Source organism: Symphodus melops (assembly GCF_947650265.1).
Source record: "Symphodus melops genome assembly, chromosome: 4".
NCBI classification, from domain to species: Eukaryota; Metazoa; Chordata; class Actinopteri; order Labriformes; family Labridae; genus Symphodus; species Symphodus melops.
This window is the reverse complement of record NC_136694.1, coordinates 1,963,776-1,983,951: the sequence shown is the minus strand read 5'-3', so window position 1 is coordinate 1,983,951 and position 20,176 is coordinate 1,963,776. Positions and strand designations below refer to the sequence as shown.

The following is a 20,176-nucleotide window of genomic DNA, read 5'->3' as shown; positions in this document are numbered from 1 at the left end:
ACAAGTCAAACTGTCTGCTGTCAGTAACATCCTCAGTGTTTACCATTGTGCACAGCTGCTCAGGGGTTTACACTGCGGCTTCACAGCAATGGTGAGTCCATCATTGTACTTGAGGGTTTTACTCCGGGTTTGCTCCGGTTCCCCCAATCACTTTAAAAAATAAATTACAATTGAAAATCTAAATAATACAGTTTCAGGCTTATATTTTACAGCTGTTTTTTTTTATCTTATGAAAGAAGTTAGCAAAGGTGAAAGTGCCAAACACAAGTTCTGACTAAAAGGTTAAGGATGTGTCATTTTCAAATTGTTTTCTGTCAAAGATTAAAACTTAATCAACTTGTTTGAATGTTTCTCTGATGGAGTTTACCATTAATAAACAAAGTGCATATGTCTTGGTTAAGGCAAGACACAACACGACAGGTGAATTGTAATTTTTGTAGAGACAGAGACACTTTCCAGTCATAACTGATCCATAATAGCAAGCGTGGCAGAGGCCCCCTCATTAAAACTCCTGCAGTACTTGTCTTGAGCTCTTCAGGCGGTGTCCAACCTTTATCTATTTTTAAACCCTATCAAGCCGAATGGATCTTATTTGTTGAAAACGTTTTTGAGACCTCTGCATGCAAATGAGATATGTTTTGTTTGTACAGCACATTGATATTTTGGAACACTTTGGAAACGTCTTTGATATATTGCTAGATGGCGACCTGATAGGTTAGTAGTAGTTTAAGATGTTGGCACAGTTGTCTTCATGTTAATGGATGGTCTAAGTGAGTTATTGATACACTTGAGACCCACAAAGCATTAAAAAGTCTGCTCTGTGTTTGTCTACAGGCGGTTTGAAGGGCAGATGAGGTAACACAAGCTGCCCAGCTAATGTTTCAGACTTGACCACTCTTCCTGACTTGCATGACAGTCAGCTATGCGCTATTTCTTGGTGCCTGTACTACGAAGCAAGTTTCACATATCCAGGTTCTCTTTGGGTGATCTGGCTTCACTAACCCTAACACAAGAGATCGTGCTTAACAGTCATACGAAGCTGGTTGTCAACCTGATAGGTAAACCCAGAGTTGCCAAGAACGCATTCCCATAAAAAGGGCGGAGTTAGATTCATATAACCTAGCTTCGACAAACAGACTCCCAAAGACTAAAGTTACCCCGCTGCAGCAACAAATGCAGGAAGAACAAAATGGCTCAAAAAAGAAAAAATGGCGAGTTTTAACGTACAAACTACAGCTTGTTGTATTTGTTCCATCGTTAGTTCACCTTAGATCTGACCATGAACGACTGGCACAGGAAGGAGCCCTAAATTCCAAAAGTGAGTTAGCATTTTAGCGCCATGGTTTCTAAACTCTAAAAGTCAATGGTGATTTTGAATGGGTTTGTGGTTAGATGCCTTAAATAAGATCTTTGGTTAACACAAGCTTGTTGACGTTTTTGCTAAATGAGATAAACTATGTTAGTTAAGACCCCCCATGGGTCCCTGACTCTTTCCTTATTCAGTCCCTGACTCTTTCCTTATTCAGTCCCTGACTCTTTCCTTACGAGTCCCTGACCCTTATCCTTTGGGTCCAAGTCCATGACTTACTTTATTTATAAGAATGGTTTATTTTCTTACCCTTTTGATGATTTGAGTCCCTGACTATTTTTAGTCTAGGTAAGTATATGTGTGTGTGCCTGTAAAGCACAAAAATTGTAAATGTGTTATATAAACTTGATTTGGCTTGACTCAATGTTTGCTTGGCGGATCCGTCTCCCCTCTTTTGATTTTAAAAGGTAAAAATACCCCCTGATTCAAAAGGTACACCACTGACGATGTGTCCCACAATCTTTTCCACACCTGAGATACAGCTCTCACGCCACTCTCAACATCAAGGCAAACCTCATGTGTATACCACCAAATACTGCATCAATAAGAGTGTCCTGCTGTTTCACTGTAAACATTACGTAGCGTCCTACTTGGATGCAGCAGCATTTCCTGCAGCGACACTGAGGATCGGCTTGTTGTGAACCCTGATCGGTTATCTTCAGGATGCAGCGTTCTTCCTGCCTCTCAAAGCTATTCTGTGTGTGCACATATCAGACCTTGAGTGTTGGTGCTTGTTCTTGGGGGTTATAATGGATTGCAAAGAGTATTTGTCTATGTCAGTAAGTGTCCTTGGCAGTCTTTGTTTCTGACTGCGTTTCTCCCTGAGTCCAAAAATAGGACTATTTCTTGTATGGTTTGTATGTGATTACTCTCTCTCTGTGCGTGTGTGCAGGGGCGAAGCCGGACTTTTGGGTGGCTAAACTGGGCCACTGTTTTTTGCAGTGGGTCTGAAAACTTGATGATTGATTATTCTTTATTATCCCTGGGGGGCAATTTGTTTTACAGCAGCCATTGGCACAGCCAACACATAAATAAAATGAACAATGAGTAAAATAAGACATATTCAAAGAGAAGAAAAGAAAAGAAATAACCCAATTAACCCATAGATGTCATCCACTTTGCGTCAGAAGATTAGTTTAAATCCATTTTCCATCTACCTTGTTCAACGCCACACTTACTTTTAAAGGACCAACATGAAATCAATTGAAATTAAAAGAAAGTTTAAAGCAGCTTGTTTTAACACAATGCACCAAGTAGATTTGAACTCTAGTCCTGCCTTTGACATGGCAAATACCCATAGTTCAGATTTCTATAGTGAGAGTGTGCATGTGTGGCAGGAAGCCATGTTTATTGTCCTCTCAGCATTCTGAGACACAATTGACCTTTCTAATCTGGGTTTACCTCCAGATGCTCACAATCTGTCTGCCAGATTATTTCCTTTTTCTTTCTATTTTTGTTAATATTTATTTTTATATGTTTTGTGCGTGTATTGTAGAAACAGGACAGTAAACAGAGTCCACATACGGAGAGAGAGAATGGGGAATGAAATGCGGGAAGGAGGTTGTTTTGATAGCATTGACACTTGGCCTGTACTCAAAAAATCGATATGGCAATATATTGTAATGTGCTCCTTGCCAATACGGGCACCGATGCAGATTTTACAGTATTGATACAGCCGCGAAGCTGTGAATACCGTTTAGAAAGACGCAGTTCCCATTAAAGCCAGCAGGGGGCAGTAGACGCAAAACCACGTGATGCACGGCATGTTCCAAATCAAAACAAACAAGCGTGGAAGAAGATGAGAAACTCCGTGAGCTAAACTGGAAGCAAAGCTTAAGGAAATATTATGGGGTTTTTTCCAAACACCAGGCAGTCTGGAGTTGGACATGAATCCTCCTAGATTCACAAAAACGAGGTAAAACACAGCAGCTACACGACCAATGTCCATGAACACATGACAAGAAGTTAACAGCTAAACTCGCTCCACAGCGTCAGACCGAATGATGCGTTCACGGTCACTCAGCTTGTTAACGAGCTCAGGAGATGATACAAACACTTCTCTGCTGTAATTTATAAAGACTTTTGAATGTATAGTGCGTTTCATAAGGACGGTTTCAGACAGCTGCTCAGAGAGTCACGGTGTGTAACTCCACTCGTTAGTTCAGTACAGTATCTGCACCAGTGGGTGTGGACTGTAGCTGTTTCCGTTCTACGTTCGTGAAGCTTTTTTACGGCCCTCATGGGCGCTGTCATCTTGGAATTTTGCAACCAGAGTCTGCGCAGTAGGGTCCGGCGGGAGGAGCCCTGGCAACACGCCCCGCCCACTTTGCGTACCGCTCTGATAGCTTACGCAGCCCAGCTACGCCAAGAACTTAAGAATCTTTACGGAGAGAAATTCATCTACCGACCATAGAGGTGAGTACAAAACCACCATATATTTCATGTCAAATAACCAAACGTAGTTCATTCAGGAATTAAGAAAATCACACTTTTTATATTAATTATTGAATTTAAACGTTTTTCCGTGTCCTGTATGTCTTGTTTATTGCTACTGGATGCCTTGAATTTCCCTCAGGATCCATCTATCTGTCTGTCTGTCTGTCTGTCTGTCTGTCTGTCTGTCTGTCTATCTATCTATCTTATTTAACTCTGTGGGTTATTAAACCTTTTATTTTTGGCAAAAAACGAACTAAAACTATTTTAAGCTAAGTTAGCAACATAAGCTGTGTACAGATCTAACATATGCTGGTGAAAATATGTTATATGATAGAAAGTAGTGGTGCACATAGTACTAAAGTCATATCTGCTGTCAGTAGTTACTTCAGTTCTATGCACATTTACAGAGTCTATGTGTTTCTGTGCATAACTGTGGAGTTGGTAAATGAATCTGTTTCATTAAGGTTTCTGTTTGTATGGACCTTTTCTCTGGTTCTTTTCCTTGTCTAACATGTTTATCTCATTGTTTTTTTATCATCCTCATTTTAGACACAAGGAAGAAGAAAGATGGCTGATACAGACACCCCTGCCAGCTCACCTGATGGTCTCCCTTACTTTGTTCTCCTCTCAGTGAACACCTTTGGACTGTGGAAGGAAGAGAGCATGCAAACTCCTCACAGAGAGACTCCTGTCAGACAGGGATTCAAACCAGCAACCTCCTCACTTTTATAACTGAACCATCATTCACACTATGTGTTATAAATCAAATAAAGTATTCATTGATTTGAACCTTTTCTCTCCTGTTTTAAGCTGTAAAAACATATGATGTTTCATGTTCTTGTTGGACAATGACAGAAGTCACAGCTGGGAAACAAATAGCTTTAAAAGTACTTCAACACTCGAGTGCTGAACATTTAATGCAGGTTAGTGTTAAAGACAGCATGCACATAAAGACAGTAGAGTGGTATGATACAGACACGACTGAGAAGGCAATTACATTATTATATTTTATTCAATCACATCAAATACAGGTTGTGCTTAAAAACATAGTGTGGTATTTTAAGCTACTTTCTTTCACTTGATTGTTCAGTTAGATGGAGGTAGTATTTAAGGTTGTTGTGGGTTATACAGGTTTGAAAGAGGCAAATGAGTGAACAGTATTTTAAAGTTAAAGCAGATTAATCTAAAAATAACAAAAACAAAATGTGGCTTATAAGAAAAACCTCGGTATTAAACAGCCTCTTTTCTTCCGTTCAGCTTTTGAATGAATTGTCAAACATTGCTCAGGACGTGCGAGCTGCGTCCTCTGTGGCTCAGGTGTTTCACATCAGACCGCCGTCCAGGTAAGATCAGACCAAACGCCCTGGTAAGAGAAGCAGTGGTCAGGTCCTCCAATCCTCCGAGGACGAGCTGGAAGAGAGAGAGAGAACATGAGAAAAAGGAAATCCTCAGTTTAATGTATAATATGTTGGTGAAAACAGGGAAATACCCATTAAAAGACATAAAATCTTCATTAATGATTATAGATGCAAAATAAAAAACATTAATATATAATTTTGGGAGAAACGTGATCTTTATGACTTCTGTTATTGAGCCTGTCTGTCTCCTCCTAACCACCAAAACAAGCAGCCTGTTTTTGTAGTCTGTGTCAGGTTGTGTGAAGTTATAACACAATTTATTAATAAGCGTCATTAAATGTACAACATGATCAACTTGTGATTATTGGATTGGTAATGTGTGTGTGTAAACTCATGCTGAATATTTGACAGCAGCGTGATGCTCGGTTAATATTATATTACACCACCGCTGATTGTTTGTGTTCATGTTTCTGTCAGTCTCTTAAATCAGACAGAAGTTAAATCAGATCTTACTTTAGTTTGATCCTGATATCTACAGACATATTCTACCTCATTATACAGTATTATAAATATCAGGCTGCATGGTGACATGTTAATCTCTGTATAACACACTCTTTACACAGACTGTAAACATGTTCACATCAGTAATTATACAGATTTATAGTATTTATCTTTGTTTTTGTCCTTGATACTTTTTTAAAAACCTTATCAGACCTATTTATTATTTACTGAAACATAACTGTACAGTCAATGAACGGCATCTATGAGCTGATTTTAATTACAATGTTTTGGTTTTAAATACAATTCCACTCACAAAAACGATATAACAATATCAAGAAACATATCATGTCAGTTCTTAGGTTTGCTCATATTAAAAAGTAAAATAAATAGATAAATCATACCTGATAACTAACCTAGCTTAGACTGCTAATATGTTAGCTCGCTCGATAGCGCTTTAAGCAATGACACATAAATCAAACTTTATTACTTACTGTAAAAACTGCAAAGCTCCCTTAGAGTCCACAGGTCCGTGACATTAGTTTACTGCAGAAAAAACAGCTTTCACCAGCTCAAAAAACACGAAAAAACTGAACAGAAAAGCTCCGTGGCGTCTCGGCTTCACTTCACGACGTAACTACTTATTTACAAAGAGCGCTACGCAAGATCTGCAGCTGTCAATCATCACCATGTGTGACGTAAAATCCCGTTTTTTAACCTCAAATAACTTATTTAAAACAAACTTCACAGAAAAATGAGCACTTGAACACCATGTAGGGTGATAATATCTAATGATCACAGCAGAGTTTAGGTCTGGAAAAAAATTATGTGACGAGTATTTTAACTTAACAGTTTGACCCAAGTCCCGTCTGTTATCATTGAGGAGGCGGGGTTTATGACCTATACTGCAGCCAGTCAGTAGGGGGCGATCTAAAAAAAAAAGCTTCACTTCACAGGGGACCTTGTCCCGTCCATTATTTTTACAGTCTATGATCTGCACTGTTTCAATTCAATTCAAAAAAACTTTATTTGTCCCCGGGGGGCAATTCAAGAAGTTTACAGATGGGAGATTCTTCTCAGAGTCAAGTCAAACATGAATATTACACATTATACAAAAAACAGAGAGACAACAGGGAGGAATATTTTTATAAAAATGAAATTACATTGTATGTACATGTATTACTAGCTCTGGCTTTTAGGATCTCTAAGGGTGTACATTTATGAGTTTTAAGTTGTAGTTGTCCTTAACCCTTTGAGTCCTGAGCCTATTTTTGCTGTTTTTGAATACTTTTGATTTTGTCATGTACTACATCACAAAATGTTTACCATGCCTATGTTTTTCAGCACAAAATTATATGATCTATTGTTTTTTAACTTTGACATACTGTACCAACACATTTTGCCAAAAAACACAAAAAAATCTGATCTGAAAATGTACTTTAATTTTTGCAATAAACAACACAAGCATACTCAATGAAGCATTTGAAATCTTGAAAATGTAAATACAGGTTGCAAAGGTGAACATACAAAAGTAAAATTGAGAAAAAAAAATTAACAATATACAATTATTTACAAATAAGAGCAGGTGTGCCCCCTCCCTCCTCCCCCTCCCTTTTTAGTAATGAAACTTTGAAATAGTTTATGTACAGAATTTTACACAACAAAGTTTTGACTTCCCAGAGTTCCATATAGTGCAGACGTGTCCCTCTCTCTGCTCACAAACTTCAGATCATATCCTCCTCGGCGACTTTAACATTCACATCGACAATCAGTCCTGTACCTTTGTCAACAACTTCACATGACTCCTGGGCTGTCTCGAAATCACACAGCATGTCAATCTCCCAACCCATAACAAAGGCCACATACTGGACTTAATCTGCTCCACTGACATCAACCCCACCAACCTTGACATCATGGATTTTCCCATTTCTGACCACAAAGCTGTACGTTTTGGCATTTACACTCAACTTCACAAAGTCAAAGAACAATGGACTATCTCCTTCTGAAACATAAATTATATAAAACCACAAATCTCTCCACCCTGATCAGGTCCTACTCCAGCCCTCCCCCAGCATCTTCCCCTGCTGACCTGGTGACTCACTACAATAACTGTCTCTCCTCTGCCCTTAAGGCCATGGCTCCTCTGAAAACCCGCTCAGTCTCATTTAATCACACTGCTCCCCGGTTCACCCCTGACCTACGCCAGCTCAAGGCCACAGGCCGTCGACTGGATTGGCTGTACAAAAAACCGGACTCACCATACACAGCCAAATGTACTCGGACTACCTGCACCACTACAAGAATAGCCTTACTACTGCCAAATCTTCATACTATTCCAAACTCATCAACACTGGTACAGGTAATAACAGAGTCCTCTTTGCAAAGGTCAGCCACCTAATTTAGCCTCCTAAAACCCTCCAACCAGACATATCCAACCGAATAGTGCACTGCTTTCCTGGACTTCTTCAACTCAAAAATGACTACCATTCACCAACAACTGGCCTCTTCCTGCACCTCCTCAAGTGATCCAATTTGGATTATCACTACCGGCCGACATCTCATCAGCTCCCTCTCTGATTTCACTCCAGTACCTGACACACACCATCTCTGAACTCATCCGCAAAGCCAAAAACACCACCTGCCAGCTTGATGCTCTTCCCACCTCCCTCGTCAAAGCCTGTCTGACATCCATTTCTCCGATGATCACAAACCAATTTTTATAATAATGTTTGTTTCTAAAGGCCAAGACGGTAAAATTCTTTACCTGACAAATTTCAGCTCCTTTGCTTCTACAGTCTTCATCAGAGTGATCACGTGACACACACTGCAGTCAACCTCCTCCATGACTACAGCCCCTCACGCACCTCCGCTCAACCTCTGCCGGACTGCTAAACATCTCCACACCACGCCTTAGTACCATAGGTGCCCGAGCCTTTAGCTGCTTAGCACCCAGACTTTGGAACTCCCTCCCCCCATACACAAGACCATCCATCTCCGCCTACTTACTCACACTAACTGGTCGCTGCGCACTACATCTGTCTTTTGTCTTCTGTTTTCTATGTCAATGTTTGGTTTTAATATTCTGTGTCATTTTATGCTTTTATCTCTGATGCTTTTATCCCTAAAGATAAGATGACCTTGGGTGGCTTGAAAGAGGTCATCAAATAAAATGTATTATTATTAAAAGTCAATGGGGATTTTGAATGGGTTTGTGAAATAAGGTCTGTGGTTAACACAAGCTTAAGAGATGTTGACGTTTTGTTAGACGAGATAAACTATGTTAGTTTAGACCCCCACTGGTCAATTTGGAAGTTTTTTCGTGTATTTAAAACAGCGGTTGAATAGATTGATGAAGCATAACGGTCGTGATGTAATAATCAACCGTCCGCAGTGTAGTTCGCTTGTAGCATAACGTTAGCTTTTTACTTCTCTCGACTGCTCTTCAAACTTCATTTAAATAGTGTTCATCTGTAAAGATTACCTACAGCTGAAAAAAACAACTACGTATCAGAAATGTGTTTACCACAGTTTATTTTCTGTAATGATCCAAAATCCAATGCAAAAATCCCATTGGTGAATTCTCGTTCGAAACCATGGTTTAGTTACTTCCGGGTCAAGACCAATCAATGTCTGGGAAAGTTCTATGTGTTAGCCATTTAGAAATAACTGAGTAGAGAGGAGATAATGGATGTGAAGAGACCATTCCGCTGCACTCTTCGAGGGAGACGAACATTGTCCAATTAGTAGGAGAAACTGTGTAAATTTCAAAAAGGAAAACATTGTCTAATTCATGCCCGTTGTTATAACCTGGAGTAAACATTATTTCGAAGTTACACCTTGTGTTTATTACATGGAAGAACTCGGTTATGTTTCTGTCAATGGAAAGTTAAATTGTGTAGCATGCTATCTGCGTTTGTTGTTTTCCTTAGCTTTGAACGTGTGTAAATTTGGACTTCATGCGTGGATGATTGAGCTAGCACAGTGTTCGTTATGGACGATCTGCTGTAAACAACAAACATAGATTCACCTAGGACGATAGTAAACCGGGGACTTCGCTGGTGTGCGTGTTAGCAACTGTTGCTACTGCCAGTGCAGAGCGGTCTGGTGTCAACAATGACGGTGGCTATGTGCTTCAGCAGCTATTGGCGTTGTATCGTCTTTTAAAACAGAACCTTGATATGATACATTGTGTATGTCGACGCCGAAAGAGCAACGAATACTTGCGGCAAATAGTTCAACCTTTACCCGAGCACAGGGCGACCATACGCAGCATTTAGGTAAGACTTGGGAGAACTAGCCGGTGAGGAGGATGTTGTGGAGGAAGTGGTTATACTGCTGAGTGTCGCGTTGTAAAGTTCCACTGCCCACTACTCGCCGGGCGTGACAACTACATCGTTTTCACTCAGGCAGAGTTGAGACTTCTCCATAGACGTTAAGCTAAATATTCTTCTCCTTCTCGTGATGTAGGCTTACTTAACTAACTGATGATACTGCCTCTGGTGGTCGGAGAGTATATTGCAGGCCAACGATGGCCCACAGATGCAAACATATTATCCCCTCGCGGCCCTGCAGGTGGCGCTCGCGGCCCTTCGAAGGGCCACGGCCCCATGGTTCAGAAACCCTGGCATAAATCATGGTTGCGTGACCAACTGAAGACTTTCATCCTGAAAGCTGAACGTGTTGAATGACCCAAGGATTTTCATTCCTCTAATGCTTCTCAGTATGATTTTTTCTTTTACAGTATCCATAATAACTGGTTCCGTAAAGATTTGTAGTAAAATTCAGGGCATAAAACTTTAAGAAAACACATGAAGAAACTCTCTACAGATATTTTACACCTTTTGCATTTCAACACCAAATTAAACTCAGAGATACAGAGAGCACCAGTGTATCTATGAACTTCGGTCAAAAGAGGAGATTGGAGAAAAGCCAACAAACACGCCTCACTTTCCAAAGGTCTGGTTGGTTATCTGTGTCGTCCTGCTGGGTTTTTTTAGGGCGATAACAGCATTTGATGTCTTGCACTACAGCTCGCCTGGCGTTCTTTTCCTTTTGTTCCTGATAGATTTTTACTTTTAGCCTTGAGTGGTAAACATGGGTGTCTCTATGTCACAAGAAGAAGCCGACAAGATTGCACTTCGTGCATATGAAGCTGTTCTAAATCATCCATGCGTCTTACCAGACATCGGCATAGATGAGTCCCTGCTGAAATATTCAGGCATTGACTCCCACACTGAGCTGCAGAGCTTCTCTAACCTGCAGGTTGATATGGTGCCAGGCTTCATCGACAGGCTGGGATCTGGTTTGGCCCCATTGACTGCAATCCCAAATGCTGTTGGACTTGGAGCGTTGGTGATTTCAATGATCATGGAGATCGTCATCAAGAGCATTCCTCAAAGAGATGATTCTTACGACATATTCAGACGTGTTTTTGGGGAAGAGAAAGCCTCAGCTGTCCGGGACACAATGTCTGAGTATGTGAGGCGCCATCGCACTTACTTGAGCGACAACAGACGTGTAAGTGAGGAACTGCGGAGACTAGAAGCCCAGCTGAGCAACCATCTCACCATCCTCCGAAACTCTCTGCTGCACGACGAGCAGATGAGCACCCGTGGCTTCAAGATCTGGGTCAACGGAGCCTACTTCCACGTCCAGATGTTGGTTCACGAGGCTCGACTGAACATTCAGAGTGGTAAAAGTCCATCAGGCTATGTAAACACGATCACTGCTGCTGTCAACTTGTACATGATGGACCTGGATCATTTGATTGAGAATTACAAGACTTACAAGCGAAGTAAAACCAGAGGAGACGTGTTTGGGTGCGCCTATTGTTTAACCGAATGTCTCATTATAAACTCTGAAGCTGACTGTCGAGTACGTTACTCATATGAATATGATCGCTGTTCACGTGATGAGGTAACGGAATCTTTTATAAAAATTGTTTTCTCAAAATATGAAACGATCATTGGCTTGAAGAATCATTTTTCAAACATCAAGAGAAACCTCAGGCTGCTGATCAACCAACATGATTCCTTCACTCTGCCGTCAGCAGCCTGAGATCACTGAGAGAGGGCAGATGAGTTTAGATGACCTGCTGTGGTTCAGTCTAATTTGACTTATGTTTAAAAAAAACTGTGAAAATGGTTTAGATTTAGTTTCATGTTCCTTCACCTCCTGATGTGAAGATTATTGGAAGTTGTCAAATGATTTCTTTTTCTTTCTTGGTCATGTTTGATCTGTTGTTGGACATCTTGAGGATTAGAGTTACATGACTTGGATTTTCATTTTCCTCCACAAACATGCTGAAAGACTTGTGAAATACTCTGCTTTAAGTCAAATGATTCACATCTTTAGAGTGCTTTACTCAGTTGATTCAATAAACTTTAGATTTTTTTCTTTTCAATGTCTTCTTCTGTTGTGGTTTGTTGGTGAAGAGCAAGGAGGTTTCTTTCTTTACTTACATTATCATTATTTGTTGTATTAATAACTTCATTGTTTAAAGTCTTTTTAGTGTTTTTCCATGTTTTCTTTCGTGCCTCGTGGCCAAGGATGGCGTCCTTTGAGACACCTCTTGTGTCACAGAGACAGAGAGTGAGGCTCCTGCCCCCACACAGCTCCACCGTGGAGCAGGTGTTGCTGGCTGTGGGAGAACAGATGGATCACCGAAACATTCTTTATGCCTCGCGCATGAACAAAGCGCTCGTGGTGTTTGTGAACTTTAGATTTCCCCACTGGCTGTGTCCTTTACCCGGATAAGCGTGTCCGGCGTTCCTCCTTTCATTCCGAATGAAGCGCTGGAACGAGAGCTGAAATGGTTTGCAAGTGAGTTTCGCACTGTTGCTTTGGGATGCAAAGATGAAAAACTGAAGCATGTTCAGTCTCTGCGTAGACAAGTGTTTATATTTCTAGACTCGTCAACTCAGGATGTGGCCTTCCGTGGCCGACACGAGGAGAGGTATTACATGGTGTACTAGATTTCTGGGAGCATGACGTGTTTTAAGTGTGGTGATGTGGGCCATGAACAGATTGCATGTCCACAGACAGCACATTGCGGGACCCGCCTAGACTGAGAGCGGCAAGAGGAGCAGCAAGGCCACTCCACGCGCGGCAGCGGCCGGCTCCTTGCGTGCGGCAGCGGCCGGCTCCTTGCGTGCGGCAGCGGCCGGCTCCTTGCGTGCGGCAGCGGCCGGCTCCTTGCGAGCGGCAGCGGCCGGCTCCTTGCGTGCGGCCGGCTCCTTACGCGGAGCCTCTGCATCTGAGGCACAGCCGAGTGTTTCAAAAGATAAAGCAGGGAGGGAGAATGTAAGTGTATTGAGTGTAGGGAAGGAGAGTGGTGGGAACAAAGTAAGTAGTGCTGAACAGATAGGGGCTAGTACATCTGGGGAAGTGGAGCCTAGTACAACAGAGCAGGGGGAGGCTGGAGCAGCAGGACAGGTGGAGACTTTTGATATGGAGCAGGAGCTGCAACCTGGCGCTGAGCTGCAGACAGACCTGGTGCAGGCAGCAACAGGTAACAGTCAGGTGACAGAAGAAGACTCATAGGGTGAGGTTGACTCTGACAGTAGGTCTGTAGCAGACAGTGTCTCTCAGAATGCAGACCTGTACTCTCTTAAAGAGGTTAATGATTATTATTTTTATTATTTAGATGATTCTTTTGGCAGGTCAGTGGACATCAGTGAATTTTTCTTCTTATTTGTTATGTTAAAAGATTATTCAGAGAGACACTACCGTCTGGGAAAACAGGTCACCACCCTGAAAAAAGGGTGACCAAGGGACTTAAAGGGACCAAGAAAACAAAGAGAATTAAATACTCCAAAAAAGGAAAATGATCAGACAACACTGGGTGTTTCCTCTCTGCTGTGTCTTTTTGACTGTTTTATTTCCTTTTTTCTCTTCTTCTAATATGCAGGCCTTAAAGGTTGGCTCTTTAAATATGAAGTGCACAGAAAAGAGCCTTAGAGTCAGAGGTTATTAAACAGATTGTTGTATTTTTACAGGAAACCCACATTGATAGCCTGAATGAGACAGACTGAGGAATATGGTGGGAGGGTCAGTATGCTCACAGCCATGGCTCTAATCTCAGTGCTGGAGTTGCTGTATTATTATTCTCTCACTCACTAAATGTGAATATTTTATCCAGGACAGAGATCTTAGCAGGTAGAGTTCTGATGGAGAAGGCAGAAATATAAAGTTTTACATTTACCTTTATTAATATGTATGCACCAAACCATGGTCCCCTTTACTCCCTCTCATATCTGCCATTATTCACTCGTCACTCTCCACTGGTGTCGTTCCCTCCGCCTTCAAAACAGCAGCCGTGACCCCCATTCCAAAGAAACCTGGTTCAGATCCTAACAACTTCAATAGTCTCCGCCCCATTACACACCTACCATTCATCTCCAAAATTCTTGAAAAAATAGTCGCCTGCCAACTCCACTCACACTTAACCCACAATGACCTCTACGAGCCTTTCCAGTCTGGTTTCCGCCCCCTTCACAGCACAGAAACAGCACTTATCAAGATCACAAACGACCTCCTCACTGCAGCTGACTCTGGCCTACTCTCCATCCTCATCCTCCTCGACCTGAGTGCAGCCTTTGACACAATCTCACACGCCGTCCTCCTCAGTTGACTCTCATCCATTGGCATCACTCACCCCCCCCCTCACCTGGTTCCACTCCTACCTCACAGGCCACACTCAGTTCGTACAGCTACAGCCCTTCAAATCCGACCCCTCCCCGGTTGCTTCAGGTGTGCCCCAGGGCTCTGTCTTGGGGCCGCTCCTCTTCAATACCTACCTCCTCCCCCTCGGCCATATCCTCCGCAAATCCGGTATTCATTTCCACTGCTTCGCGGATGACACCCAGTTCTGCCTCTCCTGCAAACCCAACTCCACACTCCCACCTCCCTCCCTCATCTCCTGCCTATCTGAAATCAAATCCTGGTTCACCTAAAACTTCCTCAAACTTAACAGCGATAATCTACTCTTTCAAAAGTTGACAGCCTCTCCCTCACCATCGACTCCTCCTCAGTCTCCTCTTCCCCCTATGTTAAGAGCCTGGGTGTCATCCTCGACAGCACATTGCACTGTTGTTCAAATCCCATATTAACTGCATCACCTGGTCTTCTTACTTCCACCTCCGTAACATTAACTGTCTCCGCCCCTCCCTCACCCCCCACACTGCCTCTATCCTCATCAACAGCCTCGTCACTTCCCGTATTGACTACTGTAACTCCCTCCTCTTCGGCCTCCCCCAAAAGTCCCTCCGCAAACTCCAACTGATTCAAAATTAAGCTGCCCGCATCATCTCCAGAATCCCTTCTCACCATCTCATCACCCCCATCCTACAGCATCTCCACTGGCTCCCGGTCAACCAAAGAATTATTTTCAAACTGCTCCTTTACACTTTCAAGGCCATCCACAACCTTGCCCCTCCATATCTATCTGACCTCCTCATCATCGCCGCTCCTGTCCGCTCCCTCAGATCCTCTTCCTCCATCCACCTCACTGTGCCCTTGGCCCGCCTCAACACCATGGGGAGCAGGGCCTTCAGTCACTCTGCTCCCAAGCTCTGGAACTCTCTCCAACCTGACCTCCGTAATCTGGACTCCCTCCCCCTCTTCAAATCCAGACTCAAAAACCCACCTGTTCAGAACTGCATACTCCATCTAACTATAATCTGCCCTCAACTTCGCCACTTCTGTTTTGTTTCCTGTTTGATTGATTGATTGATGTTTCTTTCTCTTTCTTTTAGTTCACTTTATTAATGAGTATTTTCATGTAATGTACAGTGTACTTGAGTGACCTGAAAGGCGCTGAAAATTAAATGTATTATTATTATTATTATTATTATTATCATTATTATTATGTTAATCTGTGTTTAAGTTATTAAAGACAGCGTAGATAGCTGTGGTCGGGGAGGTTTTTATAATGGGGGAACTGTTGGAACTGTTGCACTGATAGACAGGACAGGACAGGAGCTCCATCCTTACTCATCCTCTTTCCTGCCTCAGCTGCTAAAGGAGGCCAGTTTAGTGGATGTGTGGAGGATGAAACATCCTGAAGCGAAACAGTTCACCTGGGTGAAAATATCAGATGGTAGGGTCAGTGCAGCCAGGTTAGATGGACTTTATGTGTCTGCTTCTTTTATAACTCGCGCAGCTAACTGTCAAATCCTTCCTGTTGGTTTTACAGACCATCATTTGATTTTAGTCAATGTGGGTATCATTTCTATCGACCAGGAGAAGGCGTTTGATCGTGTCGATCACTCTTTTCTTTTTGCCAAACTGCAAGCTTTTGCTGTTGGGGAGCACTTTTTGTCCTGGGTGAAGTTGTTGTATAGTGGTGCATGTTGTGTTGTAAAGGTTGGGGGTGTTGAGCAGACCCGTAGCAGTAAAAAGAGGGATCATGCAGGGCTGCCACATCTCAGGCCAGTTATACAGCGTAACCATAGAGCCGCTTTTATTCAGGCTTCGGAGCCAGCCGAGAGGCCTGGTTTTGCCGGAACGGGTTCACATTCACAGTTCACATTGAGTTCTTGTAATAAAGAGTCACATGCCAGTGACAGAGTAGATGAACTGCTGGATGTCTTCCAGCGTTGGTTTTGTTTGTGTTGCGTTTTTCTCCTTTTCTGAATTCATTAGTTAACTGTTAGCGGTTAGCTGCTATCATATGACGCTATTTACATAGCGGCTACCGGCATCCGCCTTACACGCAGCCTACCAAATAGGGCACGGGTGGCTGTGGAAACGCAAACGGGATCGGTCTTAATCAAACCAAACCGTACCAAACTGTACTGATCCGTACCGGACTGATGTGTGGAAATGGGGCTTAGCTGTTCTTTCTGCTGATCTCCTGTGGACCAGGTGCTGCTTTGGAGGGTCGGACGGCTCGGCTACGTTAAACATCTATTCCTAATGAAGTCCCCTTCGTGCAGCCTTAATGGATTAAAAAGTTTTTACAATTCTGTCATCGATGCCTGGAGGACTGAGCTTCCCCACCAGCCTGAGGTGGGGGAATGGAGAGAGGAGAGAGGCCTTATTCTGACACTAAAGAGACTCCAGCACTGGGAACCTTCAGCTCCTGTACAGGTAAACAGCTGTACTCCACTGTGTGAAGGTGCTGAACATTTCTCTTCTGGCAGGAGTCTGAGAGTCGAGGTGGACGGATGCTGAAGGCTCAGACTTGTCCCCTAATGGCAGCTGGTGGGTCCTATATAAACCTTCTGTGGAGAAACGGATGACTGATATCCAATGGAGCATTATACACAGAGCGATAGCTATGAACAGACACAGAGCTCACTTTGACCCAACCACTGGGAAGGGTTGTCCTTTCCGTTCTCAGTCAGAGACCTTAGACCACCTGGTGGTGTCCTGTCCCCGACTGGTTGAGGTTTTTAAAATGCTGCAGGAGTGGGTGGGGGGTTTGGGAGAGGTGTTCTCATTTCCCCTCTTTGTCTTTGGACCAAAATACACTCCCAAGAAAAGGCACACTTTGGTTTTAATCAATTTTGTTTTTGGTATGTGCCAAATTTGCGATCTTGGAAAAGCAGAAAAAACAAACTGGTTGAAAAAGGCTGGAAAGAGCGAGTACGTTGTTTGTGGGGTTTATTGGTGGCCCATCTGAAGGTTGAACACGTTTTTTAGACTGACAAACAACCTGGATGGTTTTAAAGCTGTGTGGGCTCTGAAACAGGTTTTGTGCTCACTGTTTAGAATGATGGTTGTTTCTATAGTGTTTTTGTGAAATCATCTTTGCATAATTTTAAAGTAAGTCTTAAAGGATTTCTTGAATGTTGTTTAAATAAAATTACTCCATGATCCATGAAGGTTTCACTGAATGTCCAGAGTGGTAAACATTAGTCAGTGTTGAAGTGATCACAGCTGAAAACACAGCTCTCTACAGATATTTTACACTGTTTGCATTTCAACAACACACTAAAGTCAGAGATACAGAGCGCAACAGTGAATCTATGAACTTCGGTCAAAAGAGGACACTGGAGAAAAGCCAACAGACATACCTCACTTTCCAAAGCTCTGATTGGTTATCTGTGTCGTCCTGCTGGTTTTGTTTGAGGCTATCATTTGATTTGGAATAAGTAGACTCCGAATCATCTGGTGTTCAGTGTCCTCTTGGTTCTTTAAGAACATTAAGACTCAGACTGAGGAGAAAACATGGGTAGCTCTTACTCACAAGAAGACTATGACAGGGTTGCATCTCATATCTTTTACAACGTTGTAGGGGACTCATGCGCCGTACCAGACATCGGCATAGATGAGTCCCTGCTGAAGTATTCAGGCATTAACTCCCACACTGAGCTGCAGTTCTTCTCTAAACTGCAGGTTGATATGGTGCCGGACTTCATCGACAGGCTGGGATCTGGTTTGGCCCCGTTGACTGCAATCCCAAATGCTGTTGGACTTGGAGCCTTGGTGATTTCAATGATCATGGAGATCGTCATCAAGAGCATTCCTCAAAGAGATGATTCTTACGACATATTCAGACGTGTTTTTGGGGAAGAGAAAGCCTCAGCGGTCCGGGACACAATGTCTGAGTATGTGAGGCGCCATCGCACTTACTTGAGCGACAACAGACGTCTAACTGAGGAACTGCGGAAACTAGAAGTCCAGCTGAGCAACCATCTCACCATCCTCCGAAACTCTCTGCTGCACGACGAGCAGATGAGCACCCGTGGCTTCAAGATCTGGGTCAACGGAGCCTACTTCCACGTCCAGATGTTGGTTCATGAGGCTCGACTGAACATTCAGAGTGGTAAAAGTCCATCAGGCTATGTAAATACGATCACTGCTGCTGTCAACTTGTACATGATGGACCTGGATCATTTGATTGAGAATTACAAGACTTACAAGCTAAGTACATCATATATCTACGTAGACGGAGGATGCGGTCTTACTTGCCATTTCTATTGTGTTCTTTGGAATTCTGAGCAGAGTTGTAAGTCATTTTATGATGCAGCTAATCATGGCATCTGCCATAAAGCTGCTTTGCACGAGGCTTTTATCAATGTTGTTTTTAAAGAATATGGACCGATCGTCTACTTGAAGAGTCAGTTTTCAAACATCAAGAGCAACCTCAGGCTGCTGATCAACCAACGTGATTCCTTCACTCTGCCGTCAGCAGCCTGAGATCACAGATGGGCAGATGAGTTTAGATGACCTGCTGTGGTTCAGTCTAATTTGACTTATGTTTAAAAAACTGAAAATGGTTCAGATTTAGTTTCATGTTCATTCACTTCCTGATGTGAAGATTATTGGGAGTTGTCAAATGATTTCCTCTTTTCTTTGGGTCTACATGTTTGATCTGTTGTTGGACACTTTTATGTTCTTTCACTGTGATGTCTTCTGTGCTTGTTATGAAATGATGACGTACTGGACGTAGACACATTGCAAACATGCTGAAAGACTTGTTTAAATACTCTGCTTTAAGTCACAGAGTGCTTTACTCTGTTGGTTCAATAAACTTTTGATTACTTTTCTTTTAAATGTCTTCTTCTCCTTCTTCTCCTACGCTGGAAAAAACTATCAGAAGAAGAATCAGTCAAGCCTCCTAAACATCAGTCAATGTTAAGTGATCAGTCTTTTCTTGGTTCTTTTTGTAACCCACGTAAATATAGGACTGCTATATGTTGTTTAGATATACAGTAGGTGCAATTGCCCAGAGTCCTTGTCGCTGAGCAGCAATAGTAGGAAGTGTAGTGAAGTCATGACCTGTCAATCAGATGGAACTTGTCCCAGTATAACATGCCATAAAATAATCGTAAAACCAGTCGTGATGAATCCAGTCAAAACACAGATACACAGTGGTTTCACAGATAACCAATCACAGCTCTAGAAAGTGAGGCACGTTTGTTGGCTTTTCTCCAGTGCCCTCTTTCGACCCAAGTTTATAGATACACTGGTGCTCTCTGTATCTCTGAGTTTAATTTGGTGTTGAAATGCAAACGGTGTAAAATATCTGTAGAGTGTTCCTTGAACTTGCTTTCTTGAAGTTTACTACAAATCTTTCCAGAATCACACACATGCACAAGCAGGACCTGTGGAAATGCATTAATGGAGAGATGTGAGAGTGCACCCCCAGAGCTGGTGGTGGGGGTTCTATGCCTCGCTCAAGGGCATCTCAGAGGTGCTCAAGGATTGATCTGACGTCTCTCCAGCTCCCAGACCAATCGCCATATTTGTTTTGCATCGGGACTTGAACCAGCAACTCTCCGGTTCCCAATTCAAGTCCCTTCAGACTGAGCTACAGCCACCCTTAAAGACAGACATTCACAGATTTACACTCGCTCCCTCTCAAACGATCCCTGTAGACTCTATTGCTTTTTAATTAATGTTGAGCAGAGCGAGCTGGAGATGTCTTTACTTATGAGATGTATTTGTTGTTAATCGGTTTACTTTAAAGATCAGAGAGGCTGCTTTCAGTTATTTCGTGGTAAACGTTCCCATGCGTACATCTTCAACTTTTTATCAGACATTTTTCTTGATTAGTAGGCTTCCA

The 20,176-nt window shown here is 42.6% G+C and overlaps 1 protein-coding gene and 1 long non-coding RNA gene across 2 annotated transcripts in view; one reads left to right on the top strand and one right to left on the bottom strand.

Moving 5' to 3' along the window:
• The first annotated feature begins 1,858 nt into the window (after positions 1-1,858).
• Positions 1,859-20,176, top strand: part of mmp24 (matrix metallopeptidase 24) — a 94,821-nt gene continuing 76,503 nt past the window's right edge. Inside the window, exon 1 of the mRNA XM_079341888.1 lies at positions 1,859-3,284. The gene's annotated coding sequence lies outside the window, so the exon portion shown is untranslated. The remainder of the gene's footprint in view (positions 3,285-20,176) is intronic.
• The window catches only part of LOC306822758, a 52,920-nt gene continuing 35,563 nt past the window's right edge, over positions 2,820-20,176 (bottom strand). The window contains exon 2 of the long non-coding RNA XR_013778950.1: positions 2,820-3,298. This is a non-coding gene — a long non-coding RNA (uncharacterized lncRNA). The remainder of the gene's footprint in view (positions 3,299-20,176) is intronic.